We start from the raw sequence: 7,352 nt of genomic DNA, 5'->3' as shown, positions 1-7,352 counted from the left end.
TGGGGCCATAAAATTCACAATTTTGGTAGAGGCACTCTTGCTCATCATATCTATGTACTTATCAAGTTTATTTAATACCTAGGAGCAGAGAAGAAGATTTTCAAAGAATTCGTGTATTTTCACTATATAATCAATAGAGCCCCGCCCTAACACCAGAACCCCTAACCCTGGGGCCATAAAATTCACAATTTGGTAGAGGCACTCTTGCTCATCATAACTATGTACTTATGTAGTTTATATAATACCCAAGAGCAGAGAAGAAGATTTTCAAAGAAATAATGCATTTTCACTATATAATCAATAGAGCCCCGCCCTAACACCAGAACCCCTGACCCTGGGGCCATAAAATTCACAATTTTGGTAGAGGCACTCTTGCTCATCATAACTATATACTTAGTTAGTTTATATAATACCCAGGAGCAGAGAAGAAGATTTTCAAAGAAATAATGCATTTTCACTATATAGTCAATAGAGCCCCGCCCTAACACCAGAACCCCTGACCCTGGGGCCATAAAATTCACAATTTTGGTAGAGGCACTCTTGCTCATCATAACTATGTACTTAGTTAGTTTATTTAATACCCAGGAGCAGAGAAGAAGATTTTCAAAGAAATAATGCATTTTCACTATATACTTATTTAGCCCCACCCTAGCACAAGAACCCCTGACCCCAGGGCCATGAATTTCAAAATTTTGGTAGAGGACTCAGTGCTGATTACAATCATGCAAACAGTTTGACTGCTTGATGTCCAGGAGTAAAGAAGAAGATTTTTAAAGATTGCATTAATTTAAGTGGTTTTGGCCCCACCCCCAAGGCCCCAGGGGGGCAGGGATCATGAAATTCACAATTTTTGTTCCCCTTCACCCATAGATGCTTTGTACCAAATTTGGTTGAAATTGGTTCAGTGGTTGCAGAGAAGAAGCTGAAAATGTTCAAAAGTTTACAACCGATTGACGACGAACGACGTACGACGACGGACGAAAACAGATAGCAATAGGTCACCTGAGTGACTCAGGTGACCTAAAAAGTGTTCTTGTGCAGTTCTCTTATTCTATAAACCTTTCAAATACATGTATATTATTGTCCCTGCCTTTGCAAAAGTGGGGGGGGGGGTATCAATCTCATCCGTCTGTACTTCTGTCAATCTGTAGTTCTGTCCATCACAAAAACTTTAAATTTGGTCACAATAGTAAGATTCTCAGCCAACCTTGGTCTTTCAGTCAGGTGATGTAACCTAATTAGCGTCTGAAACTTACACAGCTTTTCATTCATGACTGAAATATAGATTTCGGCAAACATCAACAAGTTTAGAGATAATACAATGAAAGTTTGTTGTACGGCAAGTGGTGGGGCTTAGTCACATTTGGTGATGTGCCATATACCCTGGAACTAAAAGTGAGAGCCTGCCAGGGATGATCCTGGGTTGGGGTCTTTAAACCAAGACCTTTAAGAAGGGAGGAATGTGGCAGTCAGCCCAGTTAGATCGCCAGTGACCGGATAGCTCAGTTGGTTATTGGAGACCTGACCAGAGATTCAGGGGGCCACGGTTTGAATCTCAGTCTGGTCTGCATTGTTTTTCTCCTCTCTCATAAAAGGAAAAGATCCAAAGGGGACATCAGATCATTATAGTGAAATTACTCCTACTCTCAGCATAGCTCTATCATGTCTATTAACAATACTCATTTTCTTATACTTGTATTGTCTTCACTTTTTTATAGAATAATGTTTAGCAAAAAGTATAATAAATGTTAGTACAGTAAGAAAAAATGTATGTTAAGAGAAATTTTATTTGATCAAGCCGTTCAATTGAATTTCAGGTTAAAATGTAATTTCTTGAATATCTTAAACAATTGTCAATCTGTCATTAAACACTTACAACATGTGTACAAACTTATGAATTATTTGGATTTTATAGTAATTTAAAATGGATTTCAAATTTAATTTAAAGTGTAAAAAATAGATAGGTCAATTTTTCCCCAAATTCATTTTCTCTGATACTTTGATCTTTTGCTCTAGGATACAAAATCTCTTCTTTATATGATATGAAAGAAATTCAATCACACATTTTTGTCCACATAGTTTGAAATATGGCCTGTAAGAAAGTTGTGAAATCAGACATTCAACGTTTTTCAACATTATCAATTAATTTATTGAAAACTTGCATGATGCTGTTTATAAAGACAATATTTTTGTTACTGGTACTTTAATTCAATAAGTTTAGTTATAATGAAACTGGTAAATTTGAATATTAAGATATTATGTAAAAATAGAGCATACATATAAGTGTCAGAATTGAAAATAATTCACAAGTAACTATGCTACACATAAAGTTATCTCATGAGAAATTGTATAATTCAATTTTTACAAAAAAAAAAATCAACAGAATGATTCCAGTGGGTCCCAAAATTGTGTCAAATTCAGGAAAATTGAACTGATAGTGTTCGATATTTCATCACAATATTTTATCTTTAATACTTTTTATCTTTAACCTCTTGATATGACATTGACCTTTACGGTACATTAAACATCTCGTAATATATGTGTCCAAATATCAGCCCTCTACTATATATGGAACATAAGTTACACTGCATTTCGTAACAGGCTTACAGTCTGTACTGCATTTAAACAGCATTAAGCCATTCTAAAATGTAAGCTACCAAGTGACCAATACATGTATATAGAATTCTCTGATTTTTTTCCCCACAAAATATGTCAATTTTTGCTTAAGTAGCGCATAAAATATCTACCAAACTAAGCAATTTTGTCGTCAAATACTGGGCAAGTTCTTTTAATTGAGAGTTGTCTTACTGGTAGCTTGTCTAGCATTGTAGTGCATATGCAAGATGTTTTTTTTTCACTTTACTATCTGGTTTCATCTCTTTGTATGATAAATAATTATATATTGTGTGTGGACTCTAGACACAGATCATGCTGATAGATGTTTGGAGTTATAAATCTAAGTTTATCATCACTGTAATGAAAATGAACTGTCTATCCCAACATTAACAATATTTCAGTGACATTGCATCTTACTGAACGGTGTGTCGATTTACCCAAATGGAGCCAAAGATGACTCAAATGGACTTCTATAGACTTTATATCAAAAATAAAATGCATCTATATATATATAAAAATAATTATTTATTTTTGCATTTAGATATTTATATTGTTGAATATTCAGAATAATGGCTATTGAAATAAATGTGTTTTATGTTTATGACAAACATTCAATTTGAAATTATTGTATTAAAAAAAAAAACTTACTTTATTCATTACAATTAAGCAAATTATTTTAAAATATATGAGTTTATCAATCAGAAAATTTCACAAAGTTATATTCTTTTTTAGTAAATCAGTACGTAGCAACAGGGGGCCGGGGGCTTGCTCCACCACTATTTTCCAGACATAACTTTTAGTTTTACTGTATTAAAAATGTTCATTGAAAGCCCCCTCCACCACACACACTTTCAAAAAAAAGATGCTACATCACTATAAATGATATTACTATTTTATCATAATTAAGTCCCTTTGCTTAAATCGACGCAATTAACTGAATGTCACCTATCATGGATCATCATTGAACATATATAAATGAATCAATGTGAACAGAACTCATCTAACCAAAAACTATATGATGAAAAATGATTGAAAACTGCTCAGTTTTTAATTTATGACAGAGAATGTTAACACCTAAACATTAATAGGGAAAAATCCACATAAGTCTTTGTGTACAAGAAAAAAAAACTTTTCAGCATTATAGACACATTAAAACCACAATAAATAGAGGAAATTCGCGTCACAACTTTATTTGAAGTATTCTATACGGGAGCCAGTCAAAGCGTTCCCAATTAAAACCGTCCCGGTCAAAGCGTTCCCAGATTTTGGTCAAAGCGTACCATGATTTTGGTCAAAATGTCCCCAGATTTTGGTCAAAGCGCCCCCTGACATATTTTATAGAAATATGATACTACGAAACCGCCCCCTGATTTTGGTCAAAGCGTCCCCTGATTTTGGTCAAAGCGCCTCCTGACATATTTTTATAGAAAAAGGAAGTTTCCAAAGCGCCCCCAAATATTGGTCGAAGCGCCCCTGATTTTGGTCAAAGCGCCCCCTGACATATTTTTTAATAGAAAAACAACGTTTGAGGTTTGGTCAAAGCGCCCCCAAATTTTGGTCAAAGCGCCCCCTGATTGTGGTCAAAGCGCCCCCTGACATATTTTTATAGAAAAACGAAGTTTCCAAATTGCCCCAAATATTGGTCAATGCGTCCCCAAATTTTGGTCAAAGCGCGCCCCCAAATATTGGTCAATGCGTCCCCAAATTTTGGTCAAAGCGCCCCCTGACATATTTTTATAGAAAAACAACGTTTGAAGTTTGGTCAAAGCGCCCCCAAATATTGGTCAAAGCGCCCCCTGACATATTTTTATAGAAAAACGAAGTTTCCAAAGCGTCCCCAAATATTGGTCAATGCGTCCCCAAATTTTGGTTAAAGCGCCCCCTGACATATTTTTATAGAAAAACGAAGTTTCCAAAGCGCCCCCAAATATTGGTCAAAGCACCCCCTGATTTTGGTCAAAGCGCGCCCCCAAATATTGGTCAATGCGTCCCCAAATTTTGGTCAAAGCGCCCCCTGACAATTTTTAATACAAAAACAACGTTTGAAGTTTGGTCAAAGCGTTCCCTATAGAAAATTTATGTTTGAATACCACCCCAAATTTTCAAAGCGCCTCCAAATCGATTTTTAAACGGAATTTGCTGTTATAATTATGTATATTTTTTCCTGACGTCTCCGAGTCAAAATATGATAGCTCATTTTTAAAATAAATGTTGATGCTCACATACACATTTTTATAATCTGTAACTTTCTTTTCAACCTTACAGGTGTATAGATATAAGGATAAATCTATAAACACGGTGGATACGATCAAGGAAACATTTCTAATCAAGCTTATAAAAGTGGGTAACACTAAAATACGCCTGCCGACGCCTGCCTGGGGAAAATACGCATGCCGAGAAAATGTATACGCCTGCCGTGTTATTAATGGAATTAATTTGGTTTTTGTTAGATATATTACTTTTTTAGACCCTGTAGTTAATGTTTTAGGAAACAACAATAATGTTAAAAGCACAGAATGGGGTTTTTAATCGTTTTAAAGTTTGCATACGGCGTGGAGCATGCCTGACGAAAAATCTAACGCCTGCGGCGTTGTTTCTCTAATTTCTCATTACAATATTTGAAATGTTACTTTGCAAAAGTATTTGGTTAATATTTGACAAAAAATTAATAAAAAAAAATTAAATATATATTTTATTCATTTAGTGTTTGATACAAGAGTATATAGTATTAAAGGAGATAAATCTTACTCAGGAACTGCTGTGTGAAGACCATAGACATCATGTTTTTTTTTTCTTTCTTTTTTTTTTAAGAAAAATATTATTGGTTTCGTATTTATCTGTAGAATTTACAATGACTCAGGAGAACATATGCAGTAAAAACTTTGCGATTTACGGGTTACCGTAGTTGTTTTGAATCAGAATCTGAAATATAAATGTTAAACTTTTTAAACATCAATGAAATAATTATTATTTCTGATTTTCAGGTTATATTAACTTATTATATGCAACAAAGTTATAAAAATAAATACAAAATTTTACAGGTAAGAGAAATGGTATTATTTTAACTATTCCTACACATCCATGTATACATCAAGCAGCGAAGGAAATAAACGAAATGAGTAAGAAAATCAGCATGTAAATGGCATGTGTACTTATAATATCGTTTATACCTGTATGTTCAAAATCATTCCTTTTCATTCATTTAGAGAAAAGGAAGATAAGGTAAATCAAATTCTAAAGAAAAAACAAATAAGACATGCAGGCACTTGATGTTCCACACATCTCGAAAAAAAAAAAAAAACAAACAAACAAACAAACTTGGAAACCCATACCTAGTAATTCGGTATGGGGTTTTATTTTATCATTATTTGAGATATAACGTCAAAGAATAGTCTGTAGAGTAAAATTTACTGAAAGCATGATGTGTTTATACCATGTATGCAACATGTATAAGCGATCTTGGCTGTCATGGAAATAAACAAAACTTTTAATAAGTTACTTTTCAAAATATAAAACACATTAGTTTTTTTTATCTTAATTAACATTTCAAAGTTTCACAATATCTTAGTCTAGGCAAGAACTCGATGATTTAAGAAAAGTGATGAAAGTAATCTATTTTATTTATTTATTTCAATTAGAGAGAAAATAATCCATCGAAAGTTCCAAATATTCTCGCTATATACGGTATATTATTGTTCTATCAAAATTCATTATTGTTAAAATTTGTTTACAATGATATGAATGTCTGAATTCATGTTTACTGTGTATACACGGACTTCAAATCTCAATGAAACTTAATGATCGATCTTCCTGTATACCCTACCTGTGCGTAATATTATGTAGTATTACATAATTAGGTACATGACAAGTGAGAAGATTGGCACGTGCGCTATACACACTCCAAGGTGGGATATCATGAACCAGAGCCACAAAATCAGAATTAGAAAAATATTTACATATCTGATTAAATAAATGAATTTTAAGAAAATATGGATGAAGGAAATTCCGAATTTAATACAAATGCATGTTTATCAAACTATTGAAAAGATCGTCAATTTACATGTATACAACATACCACACAAACTATTTACGCTCCAGACCTGCAAATAATTTTTTTTTTCAGTTCAGTATTGTAGAAATTGTTAAAATGGTTAGTATTGTAGAAATTGTTATAATGGTTGCACAATCTGTATATCATGAATCAATTTACATGATCTTCATGAATGGTTTCCGTGGTTATTTCTTTCTTGTCTAAGATTCGGGTATTGGACATATCTAGTTTTAAAATTCATAAAAACATTTCTTTATTTAATTAATTTGTTTTACATACATCATCTTCAATGTTTATAAAAGTAAGTATTTACTTAAGTAAGTATCTTCTTTGACGAACAGAAAATATAAGGAATATAAAATATTGTAAAGTATAGGAGATATCTCCTTTAATATTTATTTACTGCAAATCTCGTGTGTAGATTTTTATAAATAATTTTCAAACATTTTTTCTTTTTTTTTCATTTGTTTATAATTAATTAAATGACAACCAAATAATCTATTAAAGTCATATAGTGTTTTAAAAATAGTACATGATAATAAAAGAAACAACACCGCGGGCGTGTAGATTTTCTCGGCAGGCGTGCTCTAAGACGGAAGCAAATTATAAAACGAATAAAGCATCGGACATGTGCTTTTTAAATTATTTTTGTTTGGTAAAACATTAAGTAAATAGTCTATTAAAT

This window comes from Saccostrea cucullata, unplaced genomic scaffold, assembly GCF_032062105.1.
Source record: "Saccostrea cucullata isolate Sc308-1 unplaced genomic scaffold, CSIRO_AGI_Scuc_v1 ctg61, whole genome shotgun sequence".
Lineage (NCBI taxonomy): Eukaryota > Metazoa > Mollusca > Bivalvia > Ostreida > Ostreidae > Saccostrea > Saccostrea cuccullata.
The sequence above is the reverse complement of the archived record's forward strand: the minus strand, read 5'-3'. Positions refer to the sequence as shown.